Raw genomic sequence first — 16,934 nt, 5'->3', positions numbered from 1 at the left:
CGCGTTTAGTATTTAGTCATAATTAAGTGCCTGTCGTAATTACCAACTGCAAAACAAACTGCCTTATTTTGAAGTTTTTCCAACATACTAATATGTTCCTTTGTGTACGAGTCCCAGCAAACGCCGTAGCATTCAAGTACTGATAGCACGTATGTAGAATATAATTTCTGCTCCAAGACACTTCGTAAATATTTGAAATAGCGCCGTAGAAACCCAGGAGCAGATGCTGCCTTATTTGCAATATAATTTAGATGTCTTGTCGATCGTACGTTGGCGTTCATATACGCACCTAAATATTTATTCTCCGTGGCTTTATCTAGAGTGACATTATTTGCCATGTATTCAGTAGGCTAATGAGACCTCTTTCGTTGAAACGACACATGCACAGATTTTAGCATTCAGTGAGTCATTCCCCATCGTGTGCAGCAAGCCACTACAGTGTATATAAAACATTTTGCAAGGATGCAAAATTCCTTTCATCATTGATGACCCTGAACACAATGCAATCACTCGCAGACATGTGAAACGCCCAACTTATACCAATAGTTTTGCCCTTAATATAAAATAAAACAAAACACGACCCATCACAAAGCACAGTGTCACACGAGAATTAACTGGAACATATGTTGTAGTACCGTTCAACACAACACAGTGCATCTTTAGCAGCAAGCAATCTGAAATCCAAGTAAAACCTTTTTCCTTCAAGCCATAGCCTCGTAGATCCAAAACAAGAACATAACGTGGAACTGAATCGAATGCCTTGCAAAATTCTAGGAATATCCAGTCAATTAATAACCATTTGTCAATTGCAAAGGTTAAATCATGAAAAAATTCAACCAACAGTGCAGTACAAGAACGGCCTCGTCGAAAACCATGCTCTATTGGATTTAGATTGTGAAGTATTATACAATTGTGTGCAATCATGTTTCACAATTTAACACGGAATACTAGCGAAAGAACCCAGAATGTAGTTCTAAAAAATTTTTTTTCGGCTCTTTTTATGTATTTGAACAATACGCGCCAACTTCCAGTCCGTGAGCTAAGTTCCCTCATTCAGTTATTTCTCGGACAAACGTACAATGAATATTGACTGTGTCTGGGCGTGCCGCGGGAATGTTATCTAGTGCACAAGCCTCAGAGTCATTCCCATTATTCAACAGCCTTCAAATACCAGAGGCGCTAAACGTGACAGCAGGCACGCGGTCAATATCATGTAATGCCACACTGATCATTCAGGGACAATTCGCAAGTGTGAAGTAGCAAAATTCAAACGAAAAATACATACTAGATAATTCGATTTTGCTTTTTCGTCAAGTGGGATAGTGTTCTTCTCTTTTAGTGCCGGAATCAAACGATCACCTTTGCCGTTAAGGAGCACATACCGTCAAGCCTTAGTTACAAGTTTTTCCCCGAGGTTACAAAAATAACATTTCTGAGAAGAGTAGGCCTTGCATTTGAAATCACGCTTCAATACCCTAAACTTAGCGCCAAGAGTAGGTGAACTGATACCTTTAAGCTTGCTGCACATACGCCGCTGCTTGCAAACCAGTGCACGGAGATTTGCATCGAACTACGGCTTGTCACGCAATCGTCGTGACCTTAGTATGTGTGATGGTACAAAAGTGTCATGAAGTTGGAAAAGCTTTACCTTAAGCATCTTCCGTAACTGCTCGGTAGTAAACCATTAAGCCAGCGTGTCGAACGTAGGCAAATATGTGATCAAGTGTCAAATTCATCGCACTGTTGTAAGCATCACTTTCCTGTCAGTCTTTTCACGACACACATTTTCAGCAGACGCGTCGGCTATAACAGCAATGTGATCGCTGAGCCCAGGTGCTGCAGTCGCATTTGATGCAATGTCAGGCTTATTACAGAGCAATAAATCGAGGACGTATCCTGTGCCGTCACCTCTCCTCGTTTCGCGAACAGATTGACGGAGTGTACACTGATCCATTACGTATTCAAAAAAGTAATAATGCATGACACCACCAGCAGTATTTCTCAATCAATAATTGGCAGATTGAAATCCCATTCCAAAAGAATATGGTCTGCACGAATATCTTCAAGGCACCCTTACAATGCATAATCGGTTCGAGCGCTGGACCAGGAGGGCGCTAAAATGACCCAATAACCAAGCTCATCCCATTTGAGAGTTTTAACTTACAGAAAGCTAACTCCACTGTAACATTTGAGAACTCAGTCTTGGCACATAAGATAGCTTCATTCACACGTAAAAGCACGTGATCCCACCGTGCGCCACGGTCACGCCGAAAGTAATGATAGCCTGAAGGAAAGGCCTCGGCATCCGATATATCTGGATCGAGCCACGCCCCAGTGCCTACAGCACAAACCAGTCGTCGCATGTGTCTTCCTTTTCTCGTCCTTCGTCTATATGTCTGGTTTTCTCTTAAATATGCACCAACTGGACCAGATTTCGACTCGCCAGCCATTTATCGATTTATTTAATGAAGAAAATGAAACTCCACCACTCATTTTAATGCTGCAACAATGCATTGTCGCAACCCGAAGTGACGATGACATGCCTTGAATAGCATGGGGTCATTGTTGGGTCACCACACAAGCTGTGTTGTTCCCCTTCAATAGTTTGTCACTCAGGTAAAGCGTGTCCAACCGCTAAACCCGTTTTATTCCCTCAACGCTATCCCGTTTGGCATACTCCCACAACTTCCGCCGTTTTTACTGAAACAATGCATTAATAGACCTCCGAAATACTAATCTTCCCGTCTTTTAGCTCAAGTGCGCTAGTAAGAAGAGACTGAAAGCCTTCATATGAGGTGATTTTCAAGGGACAATAATAGGGAGTGCCGCCGTGTTGACTCAGTGGTTATGGTGATTGGCTGTTGACCCGAAAAACGCGGGTACGGTCCCGACCACGGCAGTCAAATTTTGATGGAGGCAAAACGCTAGAGGGTTGTGTGCTGTGCGATATAAGTGCACATTAAGGCACCCCAGCCAGGTGGTCGAAATTATTCGTAGCCCTCCACTACGGCATCCCTCATATCCAGCGCCCCTTTGCAACGTTAAATCGCATAAGAACCAAACCAACAACCAAACTAAGGAGGAATATACTAATTCAGTATTGACTGATAAGCCAGCGTCATGTGATAGCACATATGTCATTTTTAGCAGAAATAGAGCTTTAATAAACCAGAAAACTGCGCAAAAGGGACGTACACATGGCATATGCATACAGCTACAGGGGGTGATGTGTTCATATGATTTCTCAACGAACGCTATTTCGCTTTCAATAGGCAATTTCCATTGAAATAAATGCGAAGAGTCTCACTATTAAAACAGCAAAAAATAAACAATGGAGAGAAAGGCTACACGAAAAACACGAGCGCTGAACCTTTAGTCTCACATTTTGCGCTCTAGGACTGCGTTAGTCCGTTGTACGCAGCAAATTCAGAATCGCAATCTCTCAACGGTATTAACACCCTGTTGTGCTTGCTAGGCGGCAGGGGAAGCGGTTTTATTCTCACTTCAGCCGCGGAATCAGCTCCTCCTTTGTGCAGGCTGCGGGCTTTGTTGTTGTTGTTGTTGTTGTTGTTGTTGTTGTTGTTGTTGTTGTTGTCGTCGTCGTCGTCGTCGTCGTCGTCGTCGTCGTCGTCGTCGTTGTTGTTGTTGTTGTTGTTGTTGTTGCTGTTGTTGTTGTTGTTGTTGTTGTTGTTGTTGTTGTTGTTGTTGTTGTTGTTGTTGTTGTTGTTGTTGTTGTTGTTGTTGTTGTTGTTGTTGTTGTTGTTGTTGTTGTTGTTGTTGTTGTTGTTGTTGTTGTTGTTGTTGTTGTTGTTGTTGTTGTTGTTGTTGTTGTTGTTGTTGTTGTTGTTGTTGTTGTTGTTGGGGCACAGAGAGCATTTCAGATAAATATTTCCTGGACAAAAATAAAATGAATGCTGAGGAAGGAAGAAGTAAACAAAAAGGAACAGCGAAATGAAACGGGAGATGCATAACGCACGCGGGAGATCGACACTGAGGATTATAGCCGAGTGGTTAAGTGATAATGATAATTGTAAGAATAAAAATATTGAAAAAAAATTACCAAGGTAGCCGACTTGATTCCATTCAAAAATTTTGGACGGCGGTAAAAACAGACTTGTGGCTGTACCCAAGTATGGTGGCGCCAAACGACAATATCACTGGGCTGCTCAAACAAAGGCCAAGCTGTTGATGTGGCTTCTCTAAAAAATGTCTTCTCATCTTGGTGTAGCGGCGACAAAACAACAAAAAATGGTCTATGGTTTCGTGCTCACCACAGAATACGAAGACGGGATTAAGCACCAACCCAGACCTGTGCAAATAAAAATTTAAGGATGAGATCCGGTAGCGGAGACTTGATAGAGATACCTAAAACTGCCGCACGTTAAAGATTCCACCTGGAGATCTTTAACGTGCGCTGACATCGCACACACGGGTCTCTGGTATTTCGCTTGAGGCGATGCCGGTCCAGGCCGCCGGGACAGGGATTGAACCCGCGTCTTTCGGGTCAGCAGCCGAGCACCTAACCACTGAGCCACCGCGGCAGCTGCATTCACATGTGGTGATGAATGAAATACGTTATAGCGCGACTGCTGCTCGCATGCTTCTGAGCATCCCTCGAAGCTTACGTGTGCACCGCCCCAAAGCACACAACGCGCCGAAGGCCAAACGCTTGCGTCGTCGCCACCTATGTATACGTGCGTGAGCGCGGCCAGCACTTTGTTCTGTAGTCTTCGGCTGCCGTCGACAGCTTCATGCAGTCTCTTTCGTACCAACGGAGCCTATTTCCGCAGTGCGCGCGTTGCAACGAGGTGCAGACACACGTGATGCAGTGGAGAGCATCTGCTTTTCGGTGGGGTATGAGGTGGAGCAAGGCGGCTGAGGCGGCCCCCACATGCACCGCTTGCACCTTCCAGTGGACCGGTCATGGCGGTCACGGGACTGGCGGGCTAGTCTGGCCACATTTCCTGTCTTTGGAAGTGGCGCCTCTGATTGGTCGGAGAGCTCCATTGCAAACGTGTCAAAGAAATGACGTCATGAAAATTCATTTTTCGCGGGCGCTTTGAATGTGGAAGGGTTGCAGGACTTTGCGGTCTTCTCAGTTACGCAGTCACCTTTCCGCGCAGAAAAAACGTTGGTAGTGTTCCCGAGGAATCATCTATCCATCTTCCTTAGTTTGATATTTTCCTTTAGTGCCCGTCAACAGTAGTAGTAAGTGGTTTCATTAAAATAATAATAAAAAGGAAGGAAAAGATTTTCGCTAGTCCCGGCATCTGCCATCGATACTGAAGCACCTGAGCTGGGGCAGCGGAAATAAAGGATAGCAGGCAGAATGGAGAATGGAGTTACCTAGCAGTTATTGGCCCCGAATTCTCTCGATATCACCACCACACGAGAGGAGCGCAAAGTAAAATGCAGTACTCCATAGGAAAAGAAAATGACCGTATACACAGCTTCGGCACATACAAATGTCGAGCGCCCACAAAAGAATTAAGCTGCCACTTGAAAGTACAGGAAAGGAAAAGAACCTGCGCGTCAGCAGCAAAACGTGGGTGAGGGCCAAGTTTTTTTTTTTTAACTTAGAAATCTCTGCGGCAGTTGACGAAGTCCGAGCTGCACCGTTGGAGACAACCAAGCACACATCGTGGAGGAAGCAGTTAGTGCCACATGGGACTCCAGAGCATAATTTGACAAAACCGCCGGCGTCAGCCACCACAATAGTTGGCTAAGGGCGAACGACGCAATGCTGTCGGTTCCATGCCCCCATTGGCGTATGGAATTTTGACGCGAAAGCGTTAAGGGCGTCGTGTAGCAGAAAAGCCGGTGTCGTCGGCGTCGGCGGCGTTGGCCGTGAGGGAAAAATCGCAGAAGCCTTAATATATAAAACCGAGTAGGAAATTGGTCGAGTTGCGGAATCGAACCAGGGCCTCCGGAGGGCGAGACGAGCACGCTAACCACGCCGCCACGCCAGCTCGATGGTGTGGAATGAACAAAGGCGCGTCTAGTGAATACGGTGTTGTCTTAGAAGGGTGCTTTTACTTCACTTACGACGCGATTTGGGCGTCCCCGAAGATATGTTTCTTTTCCTTAAATTGTCCGGGCAAGGCGCCGCGCCGAACGGACGATGCCGTTCCGTGGATTCCTTGGCAACGCTGCAACACGCTGTCGCGTCATGCTCTTAAAGACGAAGCTTAAGCGTCCTCCGATTTTTTTTTACGTGAAATTTAATGTTACGAAGCTGTACGCGGGGTTGGCTTAGAGACCGTTTTTGGAAGGGGCGGATGACGAAAGGAGTGAAGGGGGGGCAGAAAAAATTAACCCCTGATTTACTTCTTAAACATTCTAAGAACTAGTACTCTATCAAGTAGATTATACCGGCTACTGCACTCTCTCTAGCAGCTGTTTACTCCTCCCAAATTGCCTAGGGAGTGAAATGCTTCCTTCAGAGTGAAATGCAACAGCCAGTGCGCTCTCTCTACGGCCAGAAAGAGTTAGATGTTTTTTTCGTCGGATATTGTGTAATACAACGAAGCTGTGTGGCCACCTGCGATCCGCATCTCACGCAAACTAAGTCCGTCGCTGATTCTGCTGGACGTAAATAAAGAGATCCCCTTTTGAGTGGCAGGAAAAAAAATGATATGCCTGAGCAAAGGATCTCAATAAGCGTCATTCACCGAAGGCATGCTCTTGCGTCCATGAGTCTGAGAAGAGACTCTCTTGTAACTGTCGCAATTTCTGCGGAACAACTGCTCGCTGAGTGTAAGTGATTTCTGCCCTCCAGAGCTGGCATTCAAACTTTCGTGCATGCATTTCAAAACAGCGACCTTCTGAACAAAAACGCTGAGCAGAAACGAGCGATGCTTCGGTTCAAGGAAAACACTTCCGTCAGATGCCCGTAAACCCTCGCGATTCGCCGCCAAACATCACTCTAAATACTTCCTATTGCAGTGCTACTTCGGTGTGAATGCTCGACGTGAACGCAAGTGAAGCTACACATGAATTTTAAAGCAAATGATTATGCAACATTTAGTAAAACACGTTGCGGGGCTAGTTGGTTATGCATATTTTTTCGTTAAAATTTAAGCAGCGCTAACTTTTAAGCAGCGCTAGCTGTCATGTCTTCTGTGTATTCGTCCTAAAAGTTAGCGCTGCTTAAATTTTAATGATTATGCAACAGAACGTCAGTTACCTCGTTCACGAAGGGCGAGCCTTCAACATACCGTGTGTCATGAAATTACTTCCGAGCAAAGATTTTCTGTTGTGCGCAGCTGGTACCTGGACTGTGTCATCAATTGCTCAGCTTTGAAAAGTCTAATGCGGCAGCAATCTGTGGAGCCGAGCAATGTAAATTTGAAAAATGTGCACAGGAAGCGGCCGCGAGACTAAAATTAAGTATCTATATATGCGTTCAAACGCCATGACACTCGTTCCAGCGGTAGTCGACACATGCATCATGCCTTTCAGAATTTTGATGTTTGAAAAGGTGGGGATGTGCGGGGGCATGGAGGGCTAGTATTACGCAGCATGGCGTTTTGTGGCACGAGCATAATCAGATTTTCCTTTTCGCCAGCTTTTCCATGCAATAAAGAAAACAACTCTAGCGGTAGTCAAGAGGCAGTGGGCCCTGCTCTCGACACGTAGTTCAGCGTTTCGACTCCCTGCTCAGCTGCTGCTATTTTTTTTAGAAGTGTCGTAAGAGAAGGAGCATATCCAGAAGTCATGCGCTGCACTCTGGCTATATGTTAGCTAGAAGGAGTGCGACGATTGTAGAAAAAAAGAGTGGAGTAGGGAGCAAGCGTATACTTCATCGAGGGGCGTTCCCAGCACTCCTTCAGTTCTAAGAGTGCACGTGCGCTAGCACAAAATGCATGGACCCTTCGCGTATGTTACTCAGGACGGTTTTACAGACAGTGTAAGCGGCAGCAGGAGTGACGCGGTTTCTGCCTTTCCACTTGGCTGCAGCTGCCGCGAAATCAGTTTTCCTCCATCCCCAGGACTAATAACGGCTCTTTCGCAAGTGACTCACCTAGTCGCAAGTGGCAGGTGGAGGCTTCGTCCGCAGACAGGGCGGCTTTTTCGCTAGCAAGGAATCCACTGCTAACGCACTATAAAAGGAAGGTCAGACTGGTTCTTCAAAAAAATTCTTTGCCAAATGGAAATCACCTTTAGCGAGGTTTTCCACCCTCTTATATCCGTCCCTACTCGTGAACTATCACAGACGCCGTAATGGAGGGCCCCAGTTCAGTTTCGACTACCGCGTTTCTTTACCTATCCCTGACACTGCGCAGCACTCTGACGCTTATTCGATTTTACCTCGCTCACTTTCCCGCAACATAACCACGCGAGAGGCCTGGGTTTCCCACCTGGTCAAAACACCTACTCGTGGGACACTCTCCTGAAGCACGTGGTCACCTTCTTGGAGGATGGCACTTGACCCCTTGCAGTCAGTAACATGGAGCTGGACGTGGGTTGTGCGGAGGACGAACGTAGGGGCGGAGGGAGCGTCCAAACGGAGCGCAATGAACGCGCACCCCCTCTTATAACCCTTCGAACATCGCCGGCACTGTCCTTCTCCGCCAAGCCACCCAAAGCACCGCCTTTGAAGGGACGCTGAGTATGAATTGAAGTTGGCTTGTATCGATGGGGTACCATGTTCTAATCGTAAAGAGATTACTCACAGAAAACGGACATTTTATAAGGTAGAAAAGACAAAAAACAAAATGCAGGTGTCACCTGTAAAAAAATCATGGTAAATAGGATTTAATGCTTCAAATTCATTATGCACAGTTATCGCGACCATATACATCACACGGCTAATCGCGTCAAGCACCTCTGTAGTAAAAGCACAGATATTACTATAATATAAATGGCTCCCTTAATATAGCGCGTCCCATGACATGCTATAGGAATGTAGTAATAGACGCACTGCTTGATGCACCGAATGTGTGTCTGAAATAAAATTGTAGCATTAAAAAACCTGACTTTAAATAGAATCCAGCAATCGATGTCGCTTCTCCGCCGCTGAATGGGGACGAAAAATCTAGAAGTTTGTTATTTCCATCAGCAGATGAGCTATATCAGGTATCGGGACTAGAGAGCTGGGCGGGTTTGTGGTACGTCCTGACTGAACACAGCTAACGGACGAGCACAAGAAGGCTGCTGAACGAGCGCTCGTACAATGAACTTCCTGTCCATGCTGTGCACATTTGCTTGCACTGCTTAGTTCTCATGAAATCTGGTCAAGCTCATTGTCTCAGCAAGGTGGCGTTCTAGCTGAGTGGTGGTGGATGGCGAACAACTTATAAGGCGGTTGCGGTTAATCGTGGTCATCGTGTTTACAATTTTGAACCCGACAGAATGCGATACGTCATACACACGTGGTAAGCGCGTTACCTCTGTTGTCACCATGCTGTTACAGTCTGATGTTATTTTCGAGGAGCGCTTGAGTTAGACGAGTGCCTGTACATTGTGAAGCGAAACTCCACAGAGTTCCGTTCACTAAGTGATTAATCATGTCAGAAGTCAAATTCGCTGCTGCACCACTTTTTTCTTCCCCACAACCTTGCATCTGCACTGCAAGCGCCTTTCAGGCGTGCACAACATTCCTTTTGGAATGCGTTGTTCCGCCAGATAATCGCCACGGCATCAGCTGTTTTAGCACTCAAGGGGCACTCGTGCCGATGACGCGCATTGCCCCGCGTGTACCGTGAACGGGTATACGCGATAATGCAAGCGCTCAGCCTTCAGTACATTCTATGCTTGATAAAGTCAGAGTACAGTCTTTGCCAAAAATGTCAGAGCAGCCGCGTCGGTGGCCAGAGCAGACTTGCAGCCGAGCGACGGCGCTGCTATCTTCGGTGCTGGCCGCTGCTCTCCGGCTGCGAGTCTAAACTGGCTGACGTAACCCTGCGCCCTCGCCCACTATGACAGCACTTCAAAGGCACTAAGTTGCTCACTGCACATACTACCTGCTTACTTTTTTATCATCCAATGAAGGAGGGCGGAAGCGCGGGCTTACGTAGCCCTGTATACGCTCGCAGCCGCGGAACAGCGGTCAGCGCCGGGGACCTCAGCGCCGCCGCTCGGCTGAGAGCCCGCTACCGCGGCCGTCCCGGATGCTCGGTTACTTTTGGCAAATATGGTACATTCAGAATGGCCAAAAAAAAAATAGCGGTGGCTTATACGTCGCGAAAGGAGCCATTAACTGATGGAGACGAACTGGTGTCAGCCTGCGAGTGTCAGTCGTGCCGAACAGCCCGGGCAACGACTTCGGGGTCAGTCGAGTTCACTTCCCGAAGCCTACTTTGCTGCCGCAACGAGCAAGGCTTCTCTTCTTCTATGGCTTGCAAATGACGTCCGAGCGCATCGCCTCTCGTACTCATTCGACCCCACGCGCATGCGCAGTAAGGCGCATAGCTAGTCGTGGCATCAACATGCAGCGGGGGAGGGGACGAATCGGCGAAGTCGGCGGCGGCCGCGGCGGTGGCGCAGCTGTGACGTCACGCACGGCGCACCTGTGGTGAAACTAGCGCTCGCTTGCGCAGTAGGAGCAGATGGACAAGAATGGTGAAATCGCTCCGGCTAGCGTAGTGTAGCTTTCGCTACAATACCAAGTTAAACCGTTTTCGATAAGTATCCCTCAGCGTTAATACATGTACTACCGTGCGGTTGGAACATCGTTGTAATCGTTGATTCCTGTACCCCGCGCCCATCCGATGCAGCTTTACTTTATACTCAAGAGTCGCTTGTAAGCGCCGCAAAAATATGCAGCACTGTACTAAAAAAGCGAGCTTTCAACTCCGATACTCAGAAATCAACCTATTTCCTTTCTGGCTTAAAACGCGAGTGATTGCGAACGTCCGACGCTTCATGATTGCATGCACGTTGCTTCAATCTTTTTTTTTCATATAATAAGAACTATTCAAATAAGAATAGTGTAGCTTTGCTAATGAATAAAATACGAAAAAGTAGCCACAAACTCAATCGAATACGAATTGAATAGTGGCAGAACCGAATCGAATATGAATCGAATCATTTTACAAATATTCGCCATTGATGGGAATATTCGTACAAAACAAATTATCACGCAAAAGAGCTAATCGCTCCCGCGCTACCAGTACGGCGCTATAACTTACAGAGACCTAGCTATCAAAAGACGCAAGAGTGAGCTCCAGTAAAGGAATATGCAACACGAAGAGTATGCCCATCACCTCATTTGTATAAGAAAATGAAATTGAATTTTGGTAATTGTGATAGGACAATGAATAAACTAGCACCGCATCTCAGCAGATTAGCATGGCGAGAAGAATGTAGGTATCTAGTTTCTGGGCGTTTAACGTCCCAAAGCGACTCGGGTTATGAGGAACGCCCTAATGAAGGGCTCGGGAAATTTCGACCACCTGGGGTTGTTTAAGTTACTGATCCGGAGTTCCCGGGTTCGAACCCGACCGCGGCGGCTGCGTTTTTATGGAGGTAAAACGCTAAGGCGCCCGTGTGCTGTGCGATGTCAGTGCACGTTAAAGATCCCCAGGTGGTCGAAATTATTCCGGATCCCTCCACTAAGGCATTCCTGTCTTCCTTTCTTTTACTCCCTACTTTATCTCTTCCCTTAAGGCGCGGTTCAGGTGTCCAACGATATATGAGACAGATACCGTGGCATTTCCTTTACCCAAAAACCTATTATTATTATTATTATTATTATTATTATTATTATTATTATTATTATTATTATTATTATTATTATTATTATTATTAAAGTGCACTGACATCGCACAGTACACAGGCCTCCAGAATTTCGCCTCCATCGAAATTCGACCGCCACGGCCGTGATCGAACCAACATCTTACGGGTCAGCAGCCAAGTGCCATAACCACTAAGCGACTGCGGCGGCAGAAAAATGCGGGAGTCATGAATTCCAAGATAGGCATCGAGGCTAGATTTACTATAGTTAACTGCACCTGCCTGAGCCCTTCCACATCGCTCTCTCTTTGAGTATGAACGTCACCAAAGGAGTGGGCTGCGCCGCAGCACTTACCGTATATTGCCACGTATAAGCCGTCTTCGAATAAAAGTCGACCCACTTCCGCTCGCCGCTCTCCATGACTAAAAAAATAGCAGACGGTTTAGCATGGCTAATTGCGGAATATCGGGCAGTAGCCCTAGTTACGATGGGCACTTAAGGTCCTTACATGATAAAGGAATTTGACATAACAGTCTTTAACATAAAGGTGTTTGCCTTAAAGGCCTTTTACCTAAAGGCGTTAGCCTAAGGCCTTTAGCCTAAATGCTTTTAATCTAAAGGCCTTTACTGCAAAGGCCGTTAACCTAAAAGCATTTACCCTGAAGGCATTTAACTTGAAAGCCGTAACCCAAGTGTACCCTTTTCCCAGGTGAAGGGTTGCTCACAACCCGGTTGGCAAATGAGCCGCCTGCTAAAAAGCAAGGTTCAGGGACGTACAGTATTTGTCAAAAGTATACAGCCCAAGGGGTCTGCTCCGAGCTCTGCAGCACGGCTTTTCTTGCATACTCAGGGGTCCTGATCTCACGAATGCGGGAGGAACTTAAGTACTCAACCCTTCCAAGCTTAGGAGTGTAAGATATATGCTTAAGAGCCCCGCTATACGGCGTAGAAGCAAACCCCTTGGGCTGTATATTTTTTTGCAAAGACTGCACGTACTTACTACGTTCGTATGCCCAAAATCGGAAAATGCGCCTCGTAGTGCCGCAGCACTATAAAGGGGACTCCAACCATCAGTCGACGCGTACACCCCCCACCATCCACGTGATGGCCTCACGGCGTGCCCAGCTTAAAGCATGAGCTCCATGTGCGCGAAAAAGTAAGCGACGCGACGAGGCGGCGCGGCGGCGACGGCTGGCGTTCGCTCCGTCGCCCACCGGTCAAGTTCCATGCGTTGCGACAGCGCGAAACAGACGCGAACGCGAAATGGCGACGAAGATCAGTGTTGCTGGCATAATACACCGCAAAACTGTTTGCGCCTTTAACAAGAGTCACATTATTTGCAAGGTTTAAAAGTTTGTAATTTTGTACATAAATGCAAAATAAAATGTGTTTACAGCTTTGTGCATTGAGTATAGACTTTAACTGAACACTCACATAACCTTTTGGTACCTGGTTGTAGAGTTTTGGTTTTGGCGGTGTTCCCCGCGCGCTTTTCCCCGCTCGAAATAAGTGGCAACAGAAAGTCGCAGCTCTGCGTTTGAGCTTAATTCTTAAAAGAAAGAAGGCCCTTACCCGCAAGTGCTGGGTGCGACTAGTGTGGGAGCGGCGCGCTGAGTAAAGCGAATTCTTTACAGGAGTAAGCTGTTCCTGGCGAAGAAATGAAAGCAGCGCTACCGCGTATGCTTCAATGCATTCTTGCAGATCAAGGTGATGCAAGACGAGGACGCATCGCTTTTCCACAAGTTTTACCGCATGTCCCCGGAGACATTTCACCTCCTCTACTCAAAGGTTGCAAGTCACCTCACAAAAGAGAGGCTGTGCAGAGAGCCCATATCGTCTGGCGAGCGCCTCGCCCCGATGCTGCGGTAAGGGCGTACTGTCTCTGAAGGGACGCTGTGTGCGTACTGCGGTTAATAATTTGGTGGCCGACGAGCGGCTCTGAGCAGACGACGCTTGTTTGGGGACATTGTACAGGAGATTCCTTGGCTGTAATAATCCATAGAGTAGCACAGCGCGCGCGCGTGTGTGTCCGTTTTGAAACTTCATGAAATTCTTGTTATTGTGTCTATTTTCAGGTACCTGTCATCAGGAATGCTGATTAAAGATGCCGCAATGGCGTTCAGGATGGGGATCAAAACTGCCAGACAGGCAATCCATCTGACATGCACAGTGCTCTGGGAGGTGCTTGCTCTAATTAACATGAAGGTGCGTCAATTCTACCCTCTAGTAAAGTACAGCTACGATATAGCCATTTCAATTTTCATTGAGCAGTAGTCATCCGTATTGCAGGCTCCAACAGAGACTGAGTGGAGAGAAATTGCTGCAGACTTCTGGAGTCTGTGGCAATTCCCAAACTGCCTGAGAGCGGTGGATGGGAAACACGTTGAAATCAAATGCCCAAAGAATTCTGGAAGCCTTTATTTCAACCACAAGGTATGAAACCAAAGTATTTGCATGTTGCGATGTAAAAAAGGGAGTAATCCATTTGTTGCACTGCTGTCAAGGCCCAAACAGCATTCTGGAAAGGGTCACATATGAACGTGAAACAGTCACACTCAGCTGACGTTTTGTGTGGCATGATTGCAAGTGTCTATTCTGAGGAAGCAAAGTCGTTTTTTTTGCAAAAATCACTACATCACTACGTTGCAATATTAATCGTAACGCACTGCAAGAAACGAAGTTCACGACACTCCAGCAACAAACTCACTACGGGGTGTCAACGGCTGCGGGTGCAGAGCGAGCATCAGGACGTGGTAGAGGGTGGGATGACATGCCAGGTCATCGCACTGGCTACTGCTCACTCGAGTGACACCTGTGGACGCCAGCCTTCAGTGTTTGTATCCGCACTTATTTACAGGGTACCCATTCCATCGCTCTGCTGGCCGTGGTGAACAGCAGGTATCTTTTTCGGAAGGTGGACGTAGGCGCTCCTGGAAGACTCAGTGATGGGGACATCTTTAAAGATCCCCCCCATTGGCCAAAGTCTGCATCAGGGCAAGTTCAATATGCCTCGTGCAGCTCGACTTCCCAAGTCAGAGAAGGTGTGCCCTCATGTTTTCGTTGGCGATGAGGCCTTCCAGTTGCGCCCAGATTTCATGCAGCCACTGCCAGGGAGCCGCACAGATGCCGAAGAGGTGGTGTTCAACTACCGCCTCAGCCATGCACGGTATGTATCACTCAAGTGAGAACCTAACAGTAAATTTAACTCTTTCTGGCCTCACTAAATTGCCAGTTAACATTATAGACTTGCAGGCGCGCGATATTTTATAAGCGCTAAAACCAGCGTGTTGAGTAACAAAAAGGGCTTTGCTTGATGTGAAAAAAGTGAGACACATATCAGTTTTGCAGGCAAAATTATGATTGTTTCTTTTACAAAAGATGTGTCGAAAATGAATTCGGCATCCTGGTGTCTCGGTGGCGTATCTTCGAGAGAAGAATCAGCCTCGAGCCGAGAAATGTGGAGAACCTAGTGAAAGCAACATGTGTGTTGGATAGTTTTCTTTGTATGGAGAGCAGTTCAGCTAGCCACCACTGCTCTCCTGGCTATGCTGACTGCACAGATACATTTGGAAATGTTCGCGAGGGCTCCTGGCGAGAGGCAGCGTCCAGCTCTGCAATGTTTCAGTTGCAAAGGACGAGAGCACGCAACTGTGCACAGGGTGCCACTGTTGTGCGAAACACGTTTATGGAGTTTTTTAGTGCTGAAGGCCAAGTGCACTGGCAGTGGAGCCTGCCTGGTGTCAGCAAGACTTGGGCAGTGGCTCAACCATGTGTGCGTCGAGTGCAGACCACTAATTGTGGTTGCACACTGAAAGCCACAGTTGATGAAAGCACACGAGGAACACATAGAAAGGAGCCCAATATAAAAGAAATATAGTTCACTAAGGTGGTAGTCTGGGCATGTTGGTGATTCATGATGGAAATGTACAGCGCAAATGAAGACGAGGACACAAGGAAGACACATGGAACACACGAGCGCTGACTTGCAACCATGACTTGGTCGCTGACTTGGTTGAAAGTCAGCGCTCGTGTGTTCCATGTGTCTTCCTTGTGTCCTCGTCTTTATTTGCGCTGTACATTTCCATCCTGAATCACCAACATGCCCAGACTGCCACCTAAGTGTAGTTGCACGTTTCCTTCTCATCTATTCTATTAGATGACAGTCTATCATCATCTTGAATAGGTTTTATGATTGTATGAGGGTTTAACGTCCCAAAGCGCCTCAGGCTATGAGGGACGCCGTAGTGAAGGGCTCCGGAAATTTCGATCACCTGGGACTTTTTAACGTGCACTGATATCGCACAGTACACGGGCCTCTAGAATTTCGCCTCCATTGAAATTCGACCGCCGCGGCCGGGATCGAACCCGCGTCTTTCGGGTCAGCAGCCAAGCGCCATAACCACTGAGCCACCGCGGCGGCCTTTCTTGCATCAGGTGATGATGATGGCAATTTTAGATTATCAAATTTTATAGTAATTGTAGGAATGTATTTGTTTTTCTGGTTCACTAATGTGTTTGTAAACAAATCCCTGTTGCCATTAACCATGCGAAAGAAATAAGAACCTCGGAAACTTGCGAAAAATCGTGCAAGTTTTCCAGCTTGAAAATTTGAAAACTGGTTTTTAGAAAAGGATATGATACAGTAACTATCTCACATATCTCGGTGGACACCCGAACCACACCGTAACAGAAGGGATAAAGGAGGGAGTGAAACAAGAAAAAGGTGGCCATGGTGGAGGTCTGAGGGAATAATTTCTACCACCTGGGGACCTTTAACGTGCACTGACATCACACAGCACACCGGCGCCTTGTGCATTTTGCCTCCATCAAAATGCGGCCACTGCGGTCGGATTCGAACCCGGGTACTCCGGCTCAGTAGATGAGTGCCTTAACCACTAAGCCACTGCGAAGGGTACCATTAAAGCTTTCAGTGTTAGATCTGCCATAATCTGCAATTATTTTTCTAGAAGGTGGTCTGCTTTTCATTGATAATTAAATAGTGATGTGGAAGAGGTATCAGATTTATACTTGTTACATTAAAAGGGGTTTTGTCAACAGGAGGGCAGTATCATCATTCCCCGAAAGTAGTGATTCTGTACTAGGCTCAAAAATTGCCTGGATTGTGCTCGCGTACTGGACAGACAAAAGGGAGAAGGTAATAGGGTAACTGAAGTCAACGGAGAAGATGGGTTCCAGTACCATGCAGCAATGCACCTCCATTGAGAGGGCTTCAAATTGGGCTAGTTGGTAGTTAACA

The sequence above is a fragment of the Amblyomma americanum genome, chromosome 1 (assembly GCF_052857255.1).
Source record: "Amblyomma americanum isolate KBUSLIRL-KWMA chromosome 1, ASM5285725v1, whole genome shotgun sequence".
In the NCBI taxonomy this organism is placed as follows: Eukaryota; Metazoa; Arthropoda; class Arachnida; order Ixodida; family Ixodidae; genus Amblyomma; species Amblyomma americanum.
Note: the sequence above shows the minus strand (reverse complement) of the source record.